We start from the raw sequence: 24090 nt of genomic DNA, 5'->3' as shown, positions 1-24090 counted from the left end.
AGGATTTGGGTGCATATGAAGACATGTTAAAGATGGCCCAAATCTTCCAAAAGCTTACAATCTAGAATGAAAATAAAGTTTATAAGACCAACCACAAATCTAAGGCCTTTTGCTATAAATCACCCAGAAACAATATTACATCATGTTGCCCATTTATACTATCACAACCAGGCATGATTTCTACTCACAGCAGAAATCTGACAAGGGTCTATGATTCAAAATGTAGGTTGTTGTTTTTTTTAATTATTATTCACATATGGTGAAGCTAACAGATGGGGTGATAATTTGTTACATTACTTGAGAAGAGGGTTCATACAGGACACTATTGGGAAGCAATTATGGTTTTCAGGGGAAGGAATGGATGAGGCAGGATAGGCAAGTTTAAGATTGGTTAGTTTGAATAATTTCAGTGGGCTCTGAGGTATAGGGACCATCACTTCTTTCAGTCTGATATCTTGCCCTAATATGATTAGAGGGATAGTTGACCCTGAATGTAAAAGCCCACAAAAGGAGGTTGGTAGTGAGTGTGTTCTGAATTGGTTTATTTGTAAGCAAATGGCACACTCCTGGACCAGTTCTTTATGACCTCTAGGAATTAGCTAGCCCTGGGGGGAGTAGTCTTTCCAAGATTAGCAAGGCTCCAGATGTCAAAACATCAGAAAATACAGAAAATAAAAAGAAATAATATAGGTAGGTTATTAACAGACTATGGCCCTTGAGGCCCATTTACCTCCCTATACTAGTTTAAAACAATAATAAAGTACTTGGTCTGTCTACTGAATGCCAAATATTGAGAAAAATAGAAATTCAGTCCTTTCAATGGTCTAGGAATTGATTCAATTCTAGGATTGATTCTTAAAATGCTTCTATTATAAGTTAATACTATGTTTATAATATCAATCAATTACCTGAGGGAAACTCAAATTAATTCTTCTATTAATACTTTACTCCTCCCCTAGCCTCACAATTTTATTTTAGGAGTCAGTACAGAGATAAAAACATTGGTAAACTCTTAATCTAAGGCATTGCTGTCCACTTGAAATATAATGCTAATCATATGTAACATTTAATAAAAAATGTAACTAGCCACATAAAAATAAAAAGAAACAGGGGTACCTGGGTGGCTCAATGGTTGAGCGTCTGCCTTTGGCTCAGGGTTTGATCCCAGTGTCCAGAGATCGAGTCTCACATCAGGCTCCTCACAGGGAGCCTGCTTCTCCCTCTGTCTATGTCTCTGCCTCTCTCTCTGTCTCTCATGAATAAATAAATAAAATATCTTAAAAGATAAGAAGAAACAAGTAAAATTAATTTCTATATTATTTATGTGTATTTAATATATAATTTTAAATAATATGTTAATTTTGTATATCCAAAATATTTTAACATGTAACCAATATAAAGTTATTTATGGAATTTTTTTCATCCCTTTTAATGCTATTTCTTTGAAATCTGGTGTATATTCTATACTTACAGCACATCTCACTTTGGATGCTACTTTTTTATTGAAGTACTTGATCTCCTTTTAAACAGTTGAACTGATAGGTTTACATATGCAAAATTGTTCCAAATATACAGAAAAGAAAGTTTCTTGATAAGTGAACTCTGACTATCAGTTTTAAAAATTTAAGTTAAGTGAAATTAAGTAAAATTTAAAATTCAATTCCTCGGTGGTATTAGGTGTATGTGGCCAGTGGTTACTCTATTGTACAGTTTAGGCCTAGGGTAATCAAAGTAGTCTATGCATTAGAATCACTGACAGATTACAGAAAGAATATAGATCCTAGAACTGTACCGTAAGCCTACTGGAATCTACACAGCGTTATGTGATCCACAGAATAGTTTGAGAGCCTCTGGAAACACCAAACATCCAAATGTCTGAAAATAGTATGTCCTTAGAAGGAAGTGGATAAATTTTTACTTAGTTGAGTGCCCTTTACTTTCCAACCTCACTTCTTACAAGCCTTCTCCAAAATTGCTCTGTTCCAGCCACACTGACATCTTTGTACCTTTTCCTCTATGCCTTTGAATTTATTTCATCTAGAATCATCTCTTCCATAACTGCTTGGCTCACACAGATATGTTCTCAGCGAAGCATTTCCTAAAAAATGTGAAACATGAAATAACATCTTTCCAGTCATACTCTGTCTCCTTGCCTTTTACATGTTAGTTCCAATACCTAAAATTTGATATATTTCTCTATTAGTTATCTCCCCCTTACTAGAATGTAAGTCCAATGGAAGATGAGTCTTTGTTTTGTTTATGGCTTTATCACCATCATCTAGAAAAATACTTGGCATTCAGTAAATTGTGTTGAAGAGACAAATATAAAATCCCATTCAGCTGAAAGAATAGAACCTAGTGACTAACTTTTACAGTTTAATTAAGTTTGATGCAAGTCAGCTTCAGAGTCTATAGTAACCAAATGCTTAATATCAGTCCTCTGATTAATTTAGAACAGTTAATTTCTTTAAAAAAAAAGATTTTGTTTATTCATTTGAGATAGAACACAAGTGGGGGGCAGAGAGAGAGGGAGGGAGCCTGATTCAGGGTTTGATCCCAGGACCCCAGGATAATGACCTGAGCTGAAGGCAGACACTTAACTGACTGAGCCACCCAGGCTCCCCTGAACAGTGAATTTTTGGCCACTGTATTTTAGGCCATATCTTGGGAAGCATGATAGACATCTATGGCCAATAACAGGACCTGGAGAAATGGAAGATCATGGCTGCTGACTAGACATACACACTTTGTAGTTGAGAGGATCAGGATACTCAATGATATTTGATATTCTCAAAGATAAGAAAATACTTAGAATAACGGTAGGCCTTTGGTAGACATATTGGCATTGACCCATATTTCCTTTGCTTTTTACCGTTGAGCAAAACTAGAAACCTGGAAATGGTACAGGAGAAAGTACAAAGATAACTCTGGAAAGTGTTAAGAAGAGGGTGAGCTGGTTTGGGACTCCCAAATTTGAGGCTTAGCACAGTGGCAGGCTGTCTTGAGTCCCCCCTACCCAATAAAGGATGGTGTTTAGGAGCAGCATTTCTAGGCCATGGAACTGCAATGGAAGGTAGTCCAGGTATGTTCTTCTTCCCCCCAAGCCCCAGATGGAATGGAGTACCTCTGACAGTGTCAGATGAGCCTGACAACATCAGGGAAGCCCCGCCAGAAATATATAATATGTATCCACTGTTTTTCCTGTTGGCCTCAGTATCTCTCTTTTTCCTTTTCTTTTCTTTTCTTTTCTTTTCTTTTCTTTTCTTTTCTTTTCTTTTCTTTTCTTTTCTTTTCTTTTCTTTTCTTTCTTTTCTTTTCTTTTCTTTTCTTTTCTTTTCTTTTCTTCTTTTCTTTTCCTTTTCTTTCCTTTCCTTTCCTTTTTTCTTTTCTTTTTCCTTTCCTTTCTCTTTTCTTTTTCCTTTTCTTTCTTCTTTCTTTCTTTCTTTCTTTCTTTCTTTCTTTCTTTCTTTCTTTTCTTTCTTTCTTTCTTTTTCTCTTTCTTTTTACAGAGAGATACTGAAGAGGGCAGATGAATCCTGCAGGGGAGATTCAGCTATAGCAGGCAACCTGGTCCCTGGTACTTGTGTGTCTCCATGGGAGACTCTTCTTCCCCACTCAGAGCCACCAGAAACCATCAATGGGGGATCCCACTATAATTTTCTCCTGCTAAGAGATATCTAGTGATCCTCTTGGGGAAATTCAACTTCCTCAGTAGCACCATTTGTGGCATCAGATAGACCAAATTAACTAAAGTAACACTTCCAAAACTTTGAAACTTAAATAGCCATTAATATCAGAGTCCACAAATATAGGCCTAGTGCTACATGCTACACCTGAACAGGGTGAATGCTTGCTAAATAGAAGAGTCAAATAGGAACTCAAGTCTCTTAACATAATAGACAAAATGTCCAAGATACAATAAAAAACAGATTGACAACTTGAATGAAAAAAGATGATTCAGTGGTATCAACACCAGGATGAATCGGATGTTGGTGAAGTCTGACAAGGATTTTATTTTATTTATTTATTTATTTATTTATTTATTTATTTATTTATTTATTTATTTTTTTCTGACAAGGATTTTAAAGCAGCCATAATGAAAATGCTTCAAAAGTCAATTACAAATTATTTTAAGACAAATAAAAATTATAAACTCTCAACAAAGACACAAAAGTTATGAAAAAAGAAAAAAATGGAGATTATGGGAGATTATGGAACTAAGTAACAATAATTGAGATAAAAAACTCATTAGATGAAATTTACAATTAGTGAAGTAGAGACAACTAATAGAAGATTATACTTATTCATTTAAAAGATACTTACTGAGAATTCACGCAGCATCAACAAGTCAGATATGTTACCTGTACGGACCTTCAGTGAAATAAAGGAGATAGATATTAAACAGATCACTGCAGAAACAGTTACAGTTGTGCCAAAAGCCATGAAGGAAATGCTATGAATAAGAAGTACAGGCAATCCTTCTTGCAGGCATGGAATTTGCAGCAAACATGAGGATAAGTAGAGGAGAAAGTCTCCTCTTTGAAGGGAATTTGCTGAGTTTCCTGCAGAGTTCCTCCTGGCTTGGCTACCTCATGATTGCCTCAGGAGGCTTGGTTGCCAAGATCTCTGAATAAAGCATATACTTTGAAATCCTTATACTCCCTCTGCAATTTAGGGTTTGTGATGAAGTGAGTCAAGGGTGACTAGCCAGTTTGTGGTATGGATGATGGGGAGAATATGGCCTCATTATTAGAATTGCATATAGAGGAAATAGAATGGGTTTGGAACTGGAAGAAAATGAAGTCACTTTTGAATACACTGAGTTGGAGATGGCTGGTTATCTGCTATATCCTATTGGCAGATGGATTTGTGGTTTGGAGCTCAGCAGTGACCAGAGTTGAGCTAGGATTTGCCAGTCCTTACCATAGATGGAAATTGATGCATGGAAGAAATGAAATCACCATAAGAAAGTAGGTAGGATGGGGGTGGGGGGGAAGGTCTAAAACATAAACTTAGAGATTGGGAGAGAAAGAGAGCCTGCATAGGAGATGAAGACAGAGAAAACAGAAAAGTAATCAAAGCTGGATAGTATTAAAGAAGTAAGGAATAGTTAATGTCTAATGCTACATAAATGTCAAGTAGCTAGGAGGGCAAGAACAGTTTGCAACAAGAATGTAATCAGTGTTTTTTGGCAGGAGCAGCTTCAATAATTTTTAAATGGAGAATATGGAGACAACTCATGTAGACTCTATTTCTGGAAATTTGACAGAGAGAGAGAGAGAAAGGTTTTTGGTTTTGGTAGGAGAGTGGCAATTTGAATGTTTGTAGGCTTAGTAGAAAGGGCAAACAGAAAGGAAGAAATGGGGCCATAGGTAAGGGAAGGAGGGAGTAACAGGGGAGGCAAGATGCCAGAAGTGCTGGTAGCATCAGGAAGGATGAAGCAGAAGAAGGGGCACTGGCCTTCATGGAGAATGCAGAAGGAAGGCTCATTTATAAAGGGGATAGGAATTGAGGTATTATTACCTGGTCCACTTGGATTTCCTTGTCATGAAGAAAAATCTCTGCTAAAACTAAAGGGACAAATCACAGGTGGTGAAAATTTGAAAAAAAACTATTGGTGGGAATATTAAGAGGAACAAAGGAAGAAAAAACTGCAGGGTTTCTGGGAAGCATTGATATATTAGTTGAGGTTAGAGGCATCTGCATGATAGATTCATTTGACTATTTCTTCAGCAGGTAATTTTTTATCATGAAGGTCCACTTGTATCTGTTAAATCACCTGATCAATTTTGGGATGGAAATTTAAGGAAGTGTAGGCACTTATTAAAGCTTTCACCAATGAGATTAAGTGTTTGTAGCATTGTTACTGTCAGTGTTTACCTCTTGGAAAACCATATCAATTTAGTAAATAAGGTGTTTATTCATTGCCTATGATGTACATGGCACTTTGTCAATCCCAATGGGAAAGTCTAGGAAAGTTGTAGTTCCTGCCTGTCACAAACTGTCCATTTGTTTGGAAGGAGTTGATAAATAGTACAGCTATTAGGAAAGATAAGCAAAAACAAAAAGACAACTGTTTTTTGAGTTAAGGTCTACTATGTATCAGACATTGGACTGGGTGTTTTATAAATGTTATACAGAAGCAGTATCGGGTGATGATGGAGTGTGAGCTCTGGAACCAGAGTCTAAGTACTTAACACATAATGGTGATTGTTATCATCTAATTGATTTTCTCAACAAACACATGGAGCAGGCATTCTTATCCCCACTGAATAGACTAGAAAAGCGAAGTCAGAGAGGTTGGATGTCTTGCATAAGATCACACAATTGAGGTAGATTAAGATTCTGATTTCTGATTGTGCAGCCTGCAGTTTTTTCACTTGACTCTGCTGCCTCTCACTAATGTATAATGTTGTACAAATTACATTCACCTTAGTACTTATGCTTGCAAAGTAGGGGGTATGCGCTCGGCATGTGGTGACATTAATCACAGAAAGTATACCGATGGAAATGAGGGTATTTGAGTGAAGTTGTGGGCATTAATTAGAGAAACAGAGTTAGAAAGGTATTCTAGAAAGAGGAAATAACATAAGTCAAGCAACAGCCATGGGAAAGACTTTTGTTTTGTTTTGTTTTTTAAGTCTGGGAAATGATAGGAGGTAATCTTAACTAGAGCTAGTCTCTGTGCATTGGGAGATGAGAGGTGGAGTAAGCATGGCCTTCATAATGATAATTTGATTTGATTTGTAGCTTTTGTTGCTTACCTGACTTTTTGGTATTATTGCATTTTAAGGAAAATTGGAACTTTTTTTTTCCTTTTCAATTTAGATCAATTTGGTGGGCCTATCCTGTGACATGGCCTTTCTTCTTCTGTGAATCACTACCCACACAGAATAGTCATGCATAGCAAAATTTGTAAGCTAATAATACTTTCTTATCAATTGTCTCATAAATACTAGCTATATTTCATTTGAATGGTTTTGGTTCTAGAATTTCCTGACTGGTTTCTCCACTTCCATCTCTGCATGCTCCCCTGCCCCCCATCCCCATGATGATCTTTGGAAAAATCTAAGTCCAGTCAAGCCAATCCTCTGCTTAGAATTTCCAATGACTTTTTTATTCAGTCAATATAAAATCCAGTGTTCTTACTATTATTGCCTATAAATCCCTACAAATCTTATCTCTTGCTGGCAACCTCCCAGACCCATGTGCTGCTGTCCCTCTCAATCCACAGTGTCTGGATGCTTATTTCCTTCATATTTTTGTTCAAATGCTATCTAATCATCTAATCATTAAGGTTTCGCCTTATCACCTTATCTAAAATAGCCGAGCTCTTTTCATCTCTCCCCAAATCTGTTCCAGCCCTCTATTCTTACTTACACTAATTTTGTTCATATCACTCATCACCATCTGATATATTACATATTTATTTGTTTATTGTCTGTCTTCTCTCACTGGATATAAGCCCACTGAGAGTGGGAACTTTGTTTTGTTCACTGTTCTAACACCAAGAGCATTGGCACATGGTAGGTTCCCAACAAATATTTACCAAAGGAATGGATGAGGTAAACTTTTTAAAAATGCTAATTAACATTTTAAATTATCATTGGGGAGAATAGTAACTCTAATATGGAAGTTATGCTGTACTAAAATAGTTTACAAAATATAGTAATTGAACAAAACCTTGTCATGCAGTGCCAGAACACATGCCAGTAGTGATTTTCTCCTTAGTCACATTCAGTATAGTGATATTCACTATATTGATAGCATTTCCTAAAGAAGATATGAATACCTTCTTTAAAAACTGAAAGCCATTAATGTATAGTGGATGGGATGAAAAACACTAGTGATAGGAAAAAATCAACAACAACAACAACTTCTGCCTTTTCCTTTTGGTGAAGTGGTGAGATTCATAAAGAAAATCTGGGACGGGTTATGAATGACAAATCTTACTAATAAAATGAGTTGCATTGCAAACCTCTGCTTGAAGGAGTCTAAGAGTCTAGAGTAGTTTGTCTTTATCTGAAATACAGTAGGAGACAGAGAAAGTTATTAATACCTTCTCAACTATCAACACAATTTATGAGCATGGGTGGGTTCACACATAGCCAATCAAGGCCTGTCATTCCCCCTTAGAGATGAGGCAGACTGTTTCTCCTTTTTTAGGAAGGAGCTAGGAATTGCTACTTTGTTATTGTAGTGATCATTGGAGGGAGGAGAGAATGACATAGGACCATTTGAGGTTAGCACAAGTTAGCATTCAAGTCTGTGTCCATCCTGGTGTCTTTGATCTAAGCAGTTCAACCTGTTTAGCCATCTGCTGAGGTCAAGTGAAAAACAGCAAATGAGAGTTTTGAAGTGTTCAACTTCAAATTTGTATCATTTGAAAACTTCCTTGACTTCTTCATGTTCTATTTCCCTAACTTATTGATACTTGTAGCTTAGTCAAGGCTGAGAAAAATACAGTAGTGTGCTGCTTGTGAATTACCAAAGACAATCAGACCAGCTAGCCTCAGAGAGGTTTGTGTTGAAGACATTGGTAAATTGGTAAATAGTATAGGTATTGTGAGTTATCACTGGCTTCTAAGTATGTCCCCAAATGACTTGTTTGGGCATTGTATTCCTTTATAGTGATTTCATTAGAAGTGGAGCCTTCAAACAAGAAGCTAACACATTACAGTAGAAATGATAGCAGTACATGCTTGACACGTTTTAACAAAAACATTGTTAGAAGTTTTTTTCCCTGACACCCAGTTTCTCATAAAATCATGTGAAGACAGCAAGCTGTCTCCAGAGGCTACAGTCAAAATGGTGATATCCCTTTTTATATTTATGTTCTCAGAGAAATCTCCCTGATAGTGGAATATATACCCAATTCCAGCAAACCTCCAGTTTGAGAACGGGAGAGGAACTCTTGGCCCCGGATTATTAGTCAACATACAGAACTCATTATATCAAATGGGGTATAACCTTCAATGGCTGCCACTTTTTTTTTTTTATCCAGTAATACCAACATAACCCCTTCATCATGCAAACAAATAACAAGTCTGTTATCCACAATATTCTTATGTGTATGCTAATGACAGCAATCTCCGAGACTAGACATTGTTCTGGGGCTACCACACTTCAGACTGTCATGTGACATACTGCAAATAATGGGCTTTAAATTAAAAGTTGTCAGCTGCCTCAGTGACTACAATAGAAATATTGAGGGCTGGCCTGTCCCTCTCCTCTATAAGGTATCCAAACTCACCACTACACCTGATGCTTGGAGGGGAGCCCTTCCTGTTTTCCTCCATTCCCTCATCCTATGCCATCCTTTTTCCTCCATGGAGCTCAAAAAGACTTCCTTTCCAATAAGGAGAAGGGTTCAGATTCGGATTACTGTTATCTCGGTTAGTCACTCACTCTCAAGTATCTACATTTTCTGGGGCTCCCTTGGTTTATGGCACAGCTTCTGCATCTGTTGTGTCAGTGGTCATTACACTCCAGCTCGAGGACTTGCTACCACTCTCAGAGATGTCTGCTTCCTCTTGGGTGACTCAGTTCAACTTTTCTGCCTTTGAAAGCAGTCTGGGCTTATCAGTGTGGGCGTGCCATCTTGTTTTAATTTGCAGTCACCTGCAAGTTGTCATGTGCTTATTTTCCATCTGCATATCTTCTTGAGTGAGATATCTTTTCAGACCAACTGGCCATTGTGGGTATTTAATGCCTCAGTTTTTTTTTTTTTTAAGATTTTATTTATTTATTCGTGAGAGACACAGAGAGAGAGAGAGGCAGAGATACAGGCAGAGGGAGAAGCAGACTCCATGCAGGGAGCCCGAGGCGGGACTCGATCCCGGGACTCCAGGATCATGCCCTGGGCCGAAGGCAGGCACTAAACTGCTGAGCCACCCAGGGATCCCCTAATGCTTCAGTTGTAAGTGCTTTTTGTATATTTTGGATAGCAGTGCTTTATCAGATATGTATTTTGAAAAATTTTCTCCAAGGCTGTGACTATCTTTTGAAACTTTTCTTGATGTATTTTGGAGAGCAAAAGTTTTTAATTTTAATGAAGTCTAACATCATTTTTTATAATAAATTTATTTTTTATTGGTGTTCAATTTACCAACATACAGAATAACACCCAGTGCTCATGCTGCCAAGTGCCCCCCTCAGTGCCCGCCGATGAGCACCTACAGAATGGGAGAAGATATTTGCAAATGACGTATCAGATAAAGGGCTAGTTTCCAAGATCTATAAAGAACCTTATTAAACTCAACACCAAAGAAACAAACAATCCAATCATGAAATGGGCAAAAGACATGAAGAGAAAACTCAGAGGAAGACATAGACATGGCCAACATGCTCATGAGAAAATGCTCTGCATCACTTGCCATGTCCACCCAGTGCTCTAAATTTATACCTCTCTATACAAATATACAACAAAATAAGGCAAAAACTAGGGCATAAAGATGCTAAAACAAATATCTATAAAAACACCACAAAAATGCTCTTGAAAAAGTAGTCTATAGTGTTTCGCTCCAGTGAAGTACATCTTTTTAACCATATAATTGTACAGAAAAGGTATATTCTTGCTGGCAAGCTAACTTTCAATCTCCTTGCATCTCTCATCTGTTGTCTGAATAATTTCCTGTTTTTTTAGGAGTCTTTATGTTCTGTCTCCCTTTCTGGTATTTCCCACACACTTCTCCCCTCCCTGATATTCCCTTTCACTATTATTTATATTCCCCAAATGAATGAGAACATATAATGTTTGTCCTTCTCCGATTGACTTACTTCACTCAGCATAATACCCTCCAGTTCCATCCACGTTGAAGCAAATGGTGGGTATTTGTCGTTTCTAATGGTTGAGTAATATTCCATTGTATACATAGACCACAGCTTCTTTATCCATTCATCTTTTGATGGACACCGAGGCTCCTTCCACAGTTTGGCTATTGTGGCCATTGCTGCTATAAACATCGGGGTGCAGGTGTCCCGGCGTTTCATTGCATCTGTATCTTTGGGGTAAATCCCCAACAGTGCAATTGCTGGGTGGTAGGGCAGGTCTATTTTTAACTCTTTGAGGAACCTCCACACAGTTTTCCAGAGTGGCTGCACCAGTTCACATTCCCACCAACAGTGTCAGAGGGTTCCCTTTTCTCCGCATCCTCTCCAACATTTGTGGTTTCCTGCCTTGTTAATTTTCCCCATTCTCACCGGTGTGAGGTGGTATCTCATTGTGGTTTTGATTTGTATTTCCCTGATGGCAAGTGATGTGGAGCATTTTCTCATATGCATGTTGGCCATGTCTATGTCTTCCTCTGTGAGATTTCTCTTCATGTCTTTTGGCCATTTCATGATTGGATTGTTTGTTTCTTTGGTGTTGAGTTGAATAAGTTCTTTATAGATCTTGGAAACTAGCCCTTTATCTGATATGTCATTTGCAAATATCTTCTCCCATTCTGTAGGTTGTCTTTGAGTTTTGTTGACTGTATCCTTTGCTGTGCAAAAGCTTCTTATCTTGATGAAGTCCCAATAGTTCATTTTTGCTTTTGTTTCTTTTGTCTTCGTGGATGTATCTTGCAAGAAGTTACTGTGGCTGAGTTCAAAAAGGGTGTTGCCTGTGTTCTCCTCTAGGTTTTTGAGGGATTCTTGTCTCACATTTAGATCTTTCATCCATTTTGAGTTTATCTTTGTGTATGGTGCAAGAGAGTGGTCTAGTTTCATTCTTCTGCATGTGGATGCCCAATTTTCCCAGCACCATTTATTGAAGAGACTGTCTTTCTTCCAATGGATAGTCTTTCCTCCTTTATCGAATATTAGTTGACCATAAAGTTCAGGGTCCACTTCTGGGTTCTCTATTCTGTTCCATCAATCTATGGGTCTGTTTTTGTGCCAGTACCACACTGTCTTGATGACCACAGCTTTGTAGTACAACCTGAAATCTGGCATTGTGATGCCCCCAGATATGGTTTTCTTTTTTAACATCATTTTTTTTATTTCAAGGATGATGCTTTCGATATTGTATCTATAATCTCATTGTTAAACCCAAGGTCATATAGATTTTCTTCTATGTTCCTTCTAGGTATTTTGTAATATTATATTTTACATATAATTCTATGATCCATTTTGAATTAATTTTTTCTGAAAGGTATAAGATCTATGTCTGGGTTCATTTATTGCATAAAGACTTGCAATTGTTCCAGTATCATTTATTGAAAAGACTATTCTTTCTCCATTTTATTGCCTTTGGTCCTTTGTTAAACATCAGTTGACAATATTTGTATGGGTCTATTTCTGGGCTTTCTATTCTGTTCCATTGATCTGTTTGTATTCTTTTGCCAATGCCACACTGTTTTGACAGAGTAAGACTTGCAGCCATATTGTATCTATCTTCCAATTTTATTCTTCTTTAGTATTGTGCTAGTCATTCTGGGTTTTGTGACTTTCCATATAAAGCTTATAATCTGATTACTGAAAGCCACAAAATAAATTGTGGGGATTTTGTGTTGAATATATAAATAAAGTTGGGAACATCTTATTGAGCTTTCCTATATGTGAACATGGAATATCTTTCCATTTATGTAGGTCTTTGATTCCTTCACCAGAGTTTTGTCATTTTCCTTGTGTAGGTCTTGTAATATTTTGTTAGATTTATACGTTGTCTCCTTGGTACTAATGTAAATGGCATTATATTTTAATTTTCAAATTCCAATTGTTGCTGGTATATAGGAATCCGTTTACTTTTGTTCTTAACTTTGTATCCTTGCTAAAATCCCTCATTTTTTCCAGGCAACTTTTTCTTTTTTCGGTTCTTTGTCTATTCATCGTAGAGGCAATCATATCATCTGTGAACTAAAACAATTTCATTTCTTACTTCCCGATATGAATCCTCTTCTTACTTCACTACATAACACTTTCAGTAAGGTGTCTCTTATTTCCTATCTTAAAAGGGAAAGCAGTCAGTTTTTCACCATAAAATATAATGTTAGCTGTGAGTTTTTTGTGAGTGTTCTTATCAAGTTGAGGAGGGTTCCCTCTATTCCTAGTTTGTTGAGTTTTATCATAAATAGGTGTTGGATTTTATCAAATGCTTTCTCTTCTTTGGCATATTAATGTGGTAGATTACATTAGTTGATTTTCAAATGTTGAATCAGGCTTGTACACATGTAATAAATCCCATTTGGTCGAGTTGCATGATTCTTTTTATACAATGTTGGGTTCAGTTTGTCGATATTTTGTTGAGGATTTTTGCCAATGTGCAAGTATCTCCGATTCTCTCTCCTAAGTGAATGATGTCTTGCCTGAATATATGATTCTTGGGTGATAGTCCTTGCCCCTTTGAACAGTAGTGGTAAGAGATGGTAGGTTTGTTAGGCCCTTTTGACACCATGTATACCCAGATCTCCTTAGCTTCAAAGGCTACAGTTCTTTAAAGGCTCTTTTTACCTCCTAGACTTCTCTGAGGTTGGATTGGTAGGAAATTGCTGTCTTTTTGGGGGTAGATTTCCCTAGCCAATCTTTCTACACTAGCATACAGCTTTGATATTTGCCCTAGGATCCTCTACTTTTGATCTGCTTTGGCTGCAGTCACAGTGCATGAGAAAGTTGGTTATGGGCTTCTCTCTCTCTCTCACTCTCTTCCTCTTCTCCCACTTCCCCACCTTCCACCACTCTGTCTTAGGAGAACCTAAATCCTTATTCATAGTCTCCAGTCTCTTCAACCTGCTAAATCTAACAGCTAAGAAAATGAAAAACTAAGAAAAATCTATTGGTAATTAATTTCTAATGAGAGAGGAAAAGAGCAAAGACTTAAGAGTTAGGGTAATAACTTCCCAGAACTCCTGTGCATGTTGAAATCTGTTTGCCTTTTCCTTTCCCATTTCCCTCTCTGCATATAATAAATCTCATTTTATACCTTTTAAATCAAATGGTAAAATGCATCAGACATGCCATCATTTTTGGTGTCAGCTATACACAAACTCTGCACTTAGAGAAGTATTTTACATACAGTAAGAGACTCAATTTAAAAGCCTAAATTTTACTGATATAGATACAACAGGCAGGACTGAGGCAGCTGCATAGAGCTGACCCAGCAGGAGAGGGTTTGACAGAAGTGCCCAGAGCAAGCTGTCATTGGAGTTGATAGAATGGAAGAGAGGAAAAATGGCAGATTCAAGTGGTAACAGACACAAGTAGTTCAGATATACAAGTGAAACCACTTCAAATATCTCTGAAATAATTCAGGATTTTTACAGGGAACTGGAGATCTTATAGGAGTAACAAGGGAATAGCAAAGTCAATGAAATCCAGTTGTTATCTAATATGACCTACTTTTATATATCCTTTTAAACCTGGTTTAGGTAACCCAGGTTACACAGCATTAGAATGTAGAGAGTAATTATGTAACACTTTTATTTAACTAGCAAGTATATTTTCTGTGTCTCTAGACACAGGTCTTTGGCCTTTGCTCCAATATCATTTCTTTGTAGGATTTAGTAAGATGATTAATTACCATATTTTAATGAACGTCTTATTATATTCTTGAGAAGATCACTTTATGAAGTATGTATAGTCACTTTACCAAGGGAAAAAATCTTTAGTTACTCCTGGTCAACAACTATCCATGTTCATTTAGAAGGAGGCAAAAGCATTTTCTCTGTTACCGCTGCTATCTTTCTGACATATCCAGCAGACCTTGACAGGTATAGCACATAAAGCTTATTTCTGTAGTGATAGGAGTGGTGCTTCACTTCTGCCTAAGAAACCTTTATAGGCAAGGCTTCAGTTCCACAAAAATGAGCTGAGACAATCTTACAGCTTCTTCAAAACATAACTTGCTATTCTTGCTTCATTTCACTGGGTTTCTGAAAGTTCCACAGAACTACTTGTTGCTTCTAGTCATCTCCTCAGTTCATCCATCAATTTGGGGTACAATTTTTTTTCTGGAACATCAGATTGCTTAGGGACCAATGTAAAAGGATTTGGAGTTAGGGTCTTTCATGCAGGGGAAGGGATTCTTTGTATTCTTCTTATAAGTAACTCTCAATTTATATTCATTTAGAGTGTTTTAGTTCCTTATTCACAAAGAATGGATTTTTTCACAGTTGATAAGAAAAGTAAAGAGGAGTGTGAATTTTTGCTGAGCTTAAAGCTAACCTGCTTGAGTGACTGTGAGAATCTTAGAAATGCACATTGTATATTTAGGAATGTAACATAATCTTCAGGCAAATGGGGTATTGTTTGAGTCCTGGACAGAAGGGATTTGCTTCATTTGCTATGGTAGATCGTATTATATCTGCCAGATAGTAGAGTTATGAAAAATATAGTTTCTCTTCCTCTTTCTTTCCTGGCCAAGAGAAAAAATTAAAGTAACAATAAGATAATAAATTTTAAATGATATCCTTTTCTTCTGTTACATAGAATTAGAATAGAAAGAGCTAGCTTCATTTGGCATTCTACAATTGAGTTGGAAAATCATTATAACTTTACCCAGATTGATGCAAAGCAATGGTTCTCAATTTGTTCTAATCAGCATCACCTGGGAAATTGTTAGAAATGCAAATTCTCAGGATCCACCCCAGACCTACTAAATCAGAAATTCTGGGGGTAGATGCCCACCCATCTATGTTTTAATAAGTCCTTAAGGTGATTAACTTGTAGGCTAAAGTTTGAGAATCACTGGTGTAGGACATACATCTTCTTTAGTGCCCCTGAAACTGATTTATTGCTAAGAACACCAAAGAAAGTGTTATCATTCTATTTCACACATGACATGGTAATAAAATGGGCATAGTAAGAAGAAGTTTTAGAGATTATCTTGTATTTAATTGATTTCTGTTTTAGAAGTTGACCTTTAATGCTAAAAAGGTCTCGTTTCATGGAAGGATAGATCAGAGTGAAATCTATTATATTGAAAGAGAAGAATGTATTCTTTTTCGTTAATAGAGAATATTTGTTATATCCAGTTGAGTTGGATATAATGTTTTGAACAACAGTAGAGATTAAGGGTAAACATTGGAGATATTTTACTCCAATATCACTTTTTTAATGAAGCCTAATCCAACCACATTAAGTAAAATAACAATGCTCTCTGTTCAGTTCTACTCATTCTTTCTCCCTCTTCTCATTCTCTCCTTTCTTTTCTCTTCCAGGGCATTTACTACTACTATCATATAAGTTTCTCGTTGATTAATTTTAAAGCGTATTGTCTATCTCCCCTGAAAAAAATGTAAGATTCTCCAAGGATGGCATATTGTATTCTTTTGATCGATGCATTACCTGAAGAACCTAAAGCAGTGCTTGACATATAGTAAGTAATCAGTATTTGTTGAATGAATAAAATACATAGGGTTTATATTCTTGCTACTATAAGAATGAAGAAAGCAAAGGGTATTGTGAGAGTTTAACTAAATGGGAGAGATAATCTACCTAAGAGTAATCTGGGCAAGCACTTATGCTATTTATCTCAGTTGTGGGATCTCTTTATCACATTAATGATATTATAAGAAGCCACTTTACAACAAATAATGTAAATTTTAACTAGGGGTAGAGTAACAAAAGTGTTCCAGCTGGTTCCTAGATTGGAGGATGGTTAAAGGGGGATGTTTGGGTGGATATTTTACTGTGGGCAAAGAACAAAGGCTATAAATAAATAATAAAAAAAAGATTGGTGTATAAATAGAATATCTCATAAATAAAAGATATTGCATTGAATTGTGAGTTCATGAATTTTTGAGTACTGAAGATCTAGAAGTTTTACTAAGAAATCAAGACTGGCAGGTAGTAGCTTTTGTGAACCAGCTTGTGTTGTTATTATGACAAGTGGTCTTACTTGTTTTCCCTTCCCCCTGCTGCTACTCAGCAGCTCATCCAAAGGGATTAGAACAGATAGAAGGGGGAGTTAACCAGAGAGTGTGTTGGATTAGTATTCTAATATTACTGCCTTTAACTGATGGAAATAGTTTTTAAAATAATTTATTCCACTTCATAATGTTCTTGTCCTAAGTGGTAAGTGCAAGAATATTCCAGAGGGTTGTTAAAAATGTTATTGATGATGGCTGTGTAGTTCCAGGTACTGGGCAGTGTAGGTGGCAGTGGACAAGATTAAATTATGTTTATTAAATATAAGCTGAGGGTAAAGAGCAGAACTCAACTTGGAGTACAAGCATTTGCTGATGCATTGCTCATTATCCCCAATGATAATTGCTCAGAACTCTGGTTTTGACCTTCAGGAGATGTTAGTTAGAAGTTCAAGCAGAAGATTCAACATCAGATCAACTTGTGGATGTGGACTTGAACACAAGTGAGCCCATGGTAGCAGCAGAAGTAGCATATGGGATAACTATTGACAGCTAAAGAGACAGCTTCTTCACTCCTGCACTATGATTGCCACCAACATTCTCCTGGTTGATGAGATCATGCAAGATGGAATATCTTTTCAAAAAGATTGAACTGAAGCTTCTCTTGTGTCATCTCAATCATGAAGATTCTACAGAGTGATCCTAAGAATATAGCTATGGAATTTTTGTCTAAGCTTCAAATGATTTTCAAACGAATTTTCTTTTTCCATGTGAAAAAAACAGAGGACACGGATACTCAAATTCTGAAGTTCTGCAATTATAATTACAATATTTTTTAAAAATCAGGCTGTACTGTTTGCATAGGAAGCAGGCCATTTTTACCCAATGAACAAGATGTTTTGTTCTAGCTTCAGTGATATAAAAGTACCAAGTTAGATAAGTATATATTATCTACCTTAGTAAATATTCCCTGGAAAACAAAAAGAATATCCAGGGAGCTGAAGTCAGTAGAGAAATTAAGTCATTAGGTGACTGTAAGATAGACCTAGGTTACCAAGTTGGAAAATTAGGTCATTTCTTTCTTTTTCTTATATTCCTATTACCTCTATGTATACCTCAGAGTTCTACTTCTGTCCCATTAATAACTCTTGTAAGGGATACATTTTTCCAAGTTATCATTTTCAAATATCTTCTTTTACTAAAGAGAATGCTAACTGTTGAAAGGATATATTTAAAGTCATAGTCCTCTCATTCGTAGCCTGAGAATAGCTTCAGGTCAGGTGAATTTGCTTCAGTAACTAAAGAAAACACTGTTAAAATTTATCACAGCAGATTCTGAAAAATTAAATGAACAGCGAGACACCATTTTTTGAAACTGGTTTATGTCTTATCCCTGGGCTTTTCCTGATCATAGCCCAGGAACAATGAAGAAACAAACATTTCTCTACAAGGTGGCTATTCATTTAAGCTGTCATCTTCACCCACTTTGGTAAATAAGAATGCAAATGAAAAGAGCCATGTTGGCTTCTGTTCTTTGAGACACTCTAGAGAGAACATGGCATCTGGCAGATGGGAAATAAAAATAGTGGGTTTATGTTTTACTAATTATAGATTTCTAAAACAATAGATATGTCAAGAAAACACATGTTGAAAAAAAAAAGAAGAAAAGCACAGCTATCTACAAGTTACTTTAGAGAAACATTCTCACGTTTTAGGTGCTAAACTTGGATGCTTGCTAAAGAAATTTATTTTTAGCAGGAGAAAAGAAAACTGCATCCACAAGTATGCCTGTGTGTTTGCTCATGTGTGAATGAACTTAGGAAGTGAAAGAGAGGCAGAGAGGCAGAGAAGGAAAGATCAAGAGAGTGAGTGAGGGAGAGCAATTGGTTGATTTCCTTTCCAGAAGATTTGGTTTAAATATGTTTCCCTGAAAGTGGAAACCTATCTGGGGCAGCAAAGATCTAAAACTCAGCAGATCTATCGTGATCTATCTTTCATAGAAGGGATGCTCTACTTTCCTTTGATGAAAAAGTGGAGGTAAGAGGCTTGTGCCTGGACTCAACTATTTGCTTTGGATAATTCTGTGCCCCTAGAACTCAGAAAATGCCTGGATGCAAAATAGAGAGATGGAATAGATGTCTAGAATTTTACAGGCCTTTTGTGAAATGTAAGGGGCTTTCTAACTCTCCCAGATTGCATTGAATTGATCCATATCAGTGAGTTAGCTAGGTCTCCAAGAAATTAAGGTGTATTTGTGCTTTAGGATATAAACACACTCATTCCATTTCACAGTAGTACATTTTTCTGGTTTAACTTAACTCAGTATTAAGTAATACGAATTAACAGCTTAAAATATATTTTTCAGAAATTTATATTTTAAAATTGTATTACATTAACATTATTTATTCTTTTCATTTTTCTATGAATGTAAATTTAGTACCTGACACACATTTCATTAAAATATAACAACAACCATTCATGGACAGTAGGCACTGTATCTAGTTAATGACTGGAGAATTTAATCTTTTGGTTTAAGAGAAAGGAGGTCATTAACAAAATAGTAAAATTAGTAACAATTAGTCACTTATAGACAAAGGCCTCTAATCACTGTGAGCAGGCTGTGAGCATGATCTGCAAACAGCAAAAGTGAGATTTGTCTCTAGAGAGTTGAAAAACAATTACAAAATTAAGTGAAAATCAGTCTTCTAATTGGTATCACCAAGAACTTGGACAATTTTAAACTTCAGTGATAGAATGTAACTCCCTGCCTGGGCAGACTGCTTCCAGGCTTCTGTTCATAGAATTTCCTTTTTAACCCTTGCAACAACCCAATAAGGCAGGTATTACTAATATCCCCATTTTACAGAGGGAGAATCTGAGGCCTAAAGAGGTTAATTTGCCTAAATAATAAAGTCAGTCAGGGTGTTGCCATGAGGGACCACACTGAAAACTAATATGCCATATTGCTTTCCTAAAACAATTGTGGATGTTTTGACCTCCTCCTTACCCCATTATACATTTTTCTGCTAATCTAGGTGGAGGAAATTTGATCATTCCACAAATTAATTTCTATCAGATAATTCTGTTCTAGAATTTTTCCATCTTCTGTAAAGCCTTATTTGTGAACAAAATTTAAGCTCCAGATTTTACTCTCAGAAAAGTCACTCATACATCTATGACTGATTTTATTAGATCCTTGTCAGATGTGGTTCTTAATCAAAAGCAGACATTATAAAGTAAATACAATATTCTGTAGTTCTCCTGAGTTAGGTTGAGTGGTTAGCGATTGCACTGTCAACTACCAATGAATAAATGGAAATATATGGATACTGCACATAGGAAGTATGACCTTATCAAATTGTCATTTGGAGATATTTAGTGTTCTTAGAGGTATGACTGTTGGAGATTCCTCCAGGAGACGTTTAGCACATCCTTGACTATAAGAATAGTAATAATTATCAATTAGCATTAGTAGATAGCTAAGTAGAGAGTTTTGAGCCTAAACAAGTGTGTGTTTGTGTGGGTGTTTGTGTGGGTGTAGGGATCAGAACTGAGTAAGCATGGAATAATGAGAGGACTTGAGAAATAAGCCCTGTGGGGTATAGTAAACTCTGAGTTGACTTGAGGTCTGGACCAATTACAGAGGGCCTTAGGCTTTGGAATGAGGGAGGTAGGGTGAACTCCATCCAGAACACCAGGACCTAGCTGAGTTCAGAAGTTCTACCTTGACAAAATGAAAACATGATTCTCTCTAGTGTGGAAGGGGATGAGGACTAGGACCCTGTCATATGCAGAGTCTTTTCTGTCATAGAAATATAGAACAGTTGATGGATCCAAATGCTAATGGAAATTCTTTACTCGTTTGTCCATGAAATTTCTTTTCCATTTCCCATAACTGATACTCTTTACCATGCTCTCGAAAACATCTGGTCTTACTGCCTTTCCCCTCCTACAAATGTAATTCCTAATTTCCAATGATCATAGAAGCCACAGGGAGGAACTCCTTTGACTTTCTACTAAAAGGAAGATTTAGCTAAATCTGCACTCATTTTTTTCCTTCATCCATCCTGTTACAATGAAGTATACTTAGGAATCTCCTAAAATAACCTTTCTGGTTTTGCTCTGGATCTCATCTCCCATACCCTCCTAGGGAGCTTATTGTTCTGGTTCTTTCCTCTCTTTTCCTGTGTCTTCAATTTCTCCCTATTTCCTTCTTCCCAAAAGAATTTAAACAGACTCTGGCCTCTTATATCATAAAAACACAACATAGCTAGTTCTGCTTTCTTTATCACCAAATACTCTTTAACTAGATGTGCCCTGGCTTTTGTGTTCATCCAGGTATTAACATTATTTTAACCAACATCACCAAATATATCTTTGTTGTTAAATCTAATGAATACTTTTCAACTTTTTTCTAAACTGAACCACTGATTTTCACTCTCCTCTTTAAATACTCCTTTGTCTTCTAGATTACTCATTTCCCTGCTTTTTCACAATTCTTTTTTTTTTTTTTTTCTGATAGCCACTAAATATCTGCTTTGCAGGGTCCTTTTCTTTTGCCAGGAATTCTAGCCCCTCCTTTCTTTTTTCTTCCTATCTGCTCTCTACCCTTTATCTGTAGAACCCCTACCTTTCCTAAGAAGTTTTGTTTTTATGTTCTTCAAGAAGTTTTTCCCGAATTTTGAAATGTGTTATGTCCAAGTTTATATCCTTCCACAGCACATTTTCCTCAAATAGCGCTTACCACTATAGTGTTGTAATCACCTGTATACTAACCTGTGTTCCTTACTCTCTTCTCAAAATATGGCTCACAAAACCCTCAGCATCAGTATCACTTGGGAGCTCCTTAGAAATACAAACCCTCAGGCACCACCTCAGACCACTAAATCAGAATCTGCATTTTAACAATTTCACTGTGATTCGTATCTGCATTAAAATTGGGAATCTTGGTATGGTCATAATAGGAACTTGATAAATATTTGTTAAATGAAATAGAAAAATCCCCCTCTTTCAAGAAGTCTAGACAGAAGAAAGCATATGGGTTGGATTGCCTTAAGGCTGGAGTGACATACCTAAAAAGACACAGCTTAAAACTATGACCAAACCAAGAGAGAAGTCTCTTTTCACTCAGATGTGGAAGATGACATCCACCCAGCTGCTCTGTGTCTGTTTGATGCAAAGAAAGGTGTGTGTATGTGTGTGTGACAGGGGAGGAGAAAGAATGAGAGGGACAGAGAGAATGAGAAAGAAGAGAGGGTGAGTAGAAAATACATAGAACTAGTGAGCTTTTGAAATCTCAACAGGTTAAACTTCCACTTGATCCCTGAGCACCGTGGAGTAGCTCAGTTTATGAGTGAGTGGGTAACTACTGTCTGAAGTGAAGTTCATGGAAGAAGCAGGATTTGGAAGGTCCTTCTAAGGCAATACCAAGTCTGCTGATTTTATTCTATTTCAAAATCATAAGAACAGAGGCTTTGTATTTGGTAAACATTTACTTGCAACGTGATAATTCAAAGCAGGAGTCAGCACACTATGCCCTGTAGGCCAACATCTTTTTGTGTCCTATTTTTGAATTGCAGAGGAGCTAGGAGTGGTTTTCACTCTTTAAAAAGGCTTTTTAAGAAAACAAAGAATATACAATAGAGACCATAAGTGGCCTGCAAATCCTCAAATATCTACTCTCTGGGCCTTTACAGAAACTGTGTCCTGATCCTAATTCAGAACTTCACACCAAGATCAATAACACTATCAGAAGAACCATTTTAGGGCAAAATAGTAGAACCTAAGAAATATTCAGTAACAGGAAAAGATTTTTAAGTTGCCATATGTCATCCCTGTAGTGTGCATGTATACACATGTATACATACACACACACATATAGTGATCTGTTATCTACAAGACACTCCTGGATATGCTTTTTAGTAAAATAGTTTTCATGGAAGATAGCATTTTCCTAACAATTCTTTGCTTGTGTTTAATGGGTGGTAGAATTTATGTTCTCCAAGTTTTCACTTAAAGTTTTAGAAAGAAACCATTATCATTCTAGAAAAAAAATGACTTTTCAATAAATAAGTGCAGTCATTTCACCATCCTCTCATTTATTTGCATGTGTTAGTTTAAAACAATGGGTTCTGGCTATCACTTCATCTGTAACAAAGTGGTACTTAGGAAGAAACTCAGAGAGAGTAGATTGCTGTTATGATCTGATGTAAATACAGTGACACTCTGAGTAAAATCCCAGGATTTGACTGAGAGTACATTCAAATTAGGGTGGAAAGACCTCTTTATAAACTCCACCAGGGAATGTAAAAAAATTTGGTTTTAAAATTTCTCAATTGGTAGTGGGACGTGCATGTGTGTCTATGTGTGTGTATTTTTGACACATGACCTATTTTTTTATTAATGAAGTAATAACTATTTTGCTTAATAGGTAAAGGACTTTGCATTATTTTTATCTTTCTGTTTAGTTTGGAAATTGTGGTCTTGTATACATACAAAATACAAAATTATCTCTCATCACAAATGTGAGGTAATTTTTTGGAAGCACTTATCTATTGGCATTCATAATTTCTTTGTCCTGCACAAGCTAGATAATCCAAAATAAAGTTTAAAAAAAGGTTTTTTAAGGGGACTTTCTGGAATAAATCCTATGTGTGTGATTATATGCAAATTATGGAGGGAGGGAATACTTATGAGCAGATGAAATTATTCTCTAATTTAAATTTGCCAGATAATCTGTCAGTATTACAACTTCAGTGCTGTGTTCTTATACATGGAAAAATAACTTTATGCAGTACATGTATCTGTAAATTATTTGAAAACAATTTTAATTGCTGAAACTACTGTGATTAGACTTGAATTTAGTTTATCCCCCTTCTGTTTAATACAGCAGCATTTAATGTGACCCAGAGGGTGCTTTATAAAATTTAATGTGTTTAAGGAATCTCTAATGATGTTAATTAAGTTTGATCTTGCCTCTAGGATAGGACGGTCCTGTAAAAAATTATTTTTTAAATTAACCTGTGTGACATTCAATTTTTCTCCATATTAGGTAGCATCCTCAAAGTTAAGGAAAAAAGTAATTACTTTTAACCATATTAATTTTTAGAGGGAAGCCCTGGCTTTACATAAGGTATTAATGGTTTTACGCAATATACCAAATTATCAACTATATTTTTTGATTTTTTGTATGCTATTGGCACTCAAGTTATAATGAATTAATTCAATTATAGAAAATCTATCGTATGACTAAAATATGCACAATGCTCTGAACAACAAGGAGGGTAAAGAAAATGAGTGGGTA

The 24090-nt window shown here is 36.3% G+C and overlaps 1 protein-coding gene across 9 annotated transcripts in view; it reads left to right on the top strand.

Moving 5' to 3' along the window:
• The window catches only part of FSCB (fibrous sheath CABYR binding protein), a 295780-nt gene extending 278009 nt beyond the window's left edge, over positions 1–17771 (top strand). For all 9 annotated transcript variants that reach the window (XR_013386138.1, XR_013386140.1, XR_013386139.1 and 6 more), the window contains 2 exons: positions 16140–16297; positions 17220–17771. The gene's annotated coding sequence lies outside the window, so the exon portion shown is untranslated. The remainder of the gene's footprint in view (positions 1–16139; positions 16298–17219) is intronic.
• Positions 17772–24090: the final 6319 nt, after the last annotated feature.

This window comes from Canis aureus, chromosome 9, assembly GCF_053574225.1.
Source record: "Canis aureus isolate CA01 chromosome 9, VMU_Caureus_v.1.0, whole genome shotgun sequence".
Lineage (NCBI taxonomy): Eukaryota > Metazoa > Chordata > Mammalia > Carnivora > Canidae > Canis > Canis aureus.
This window is presented reverse-complemented; position numbering and strand designations above follow the sequence as displayed.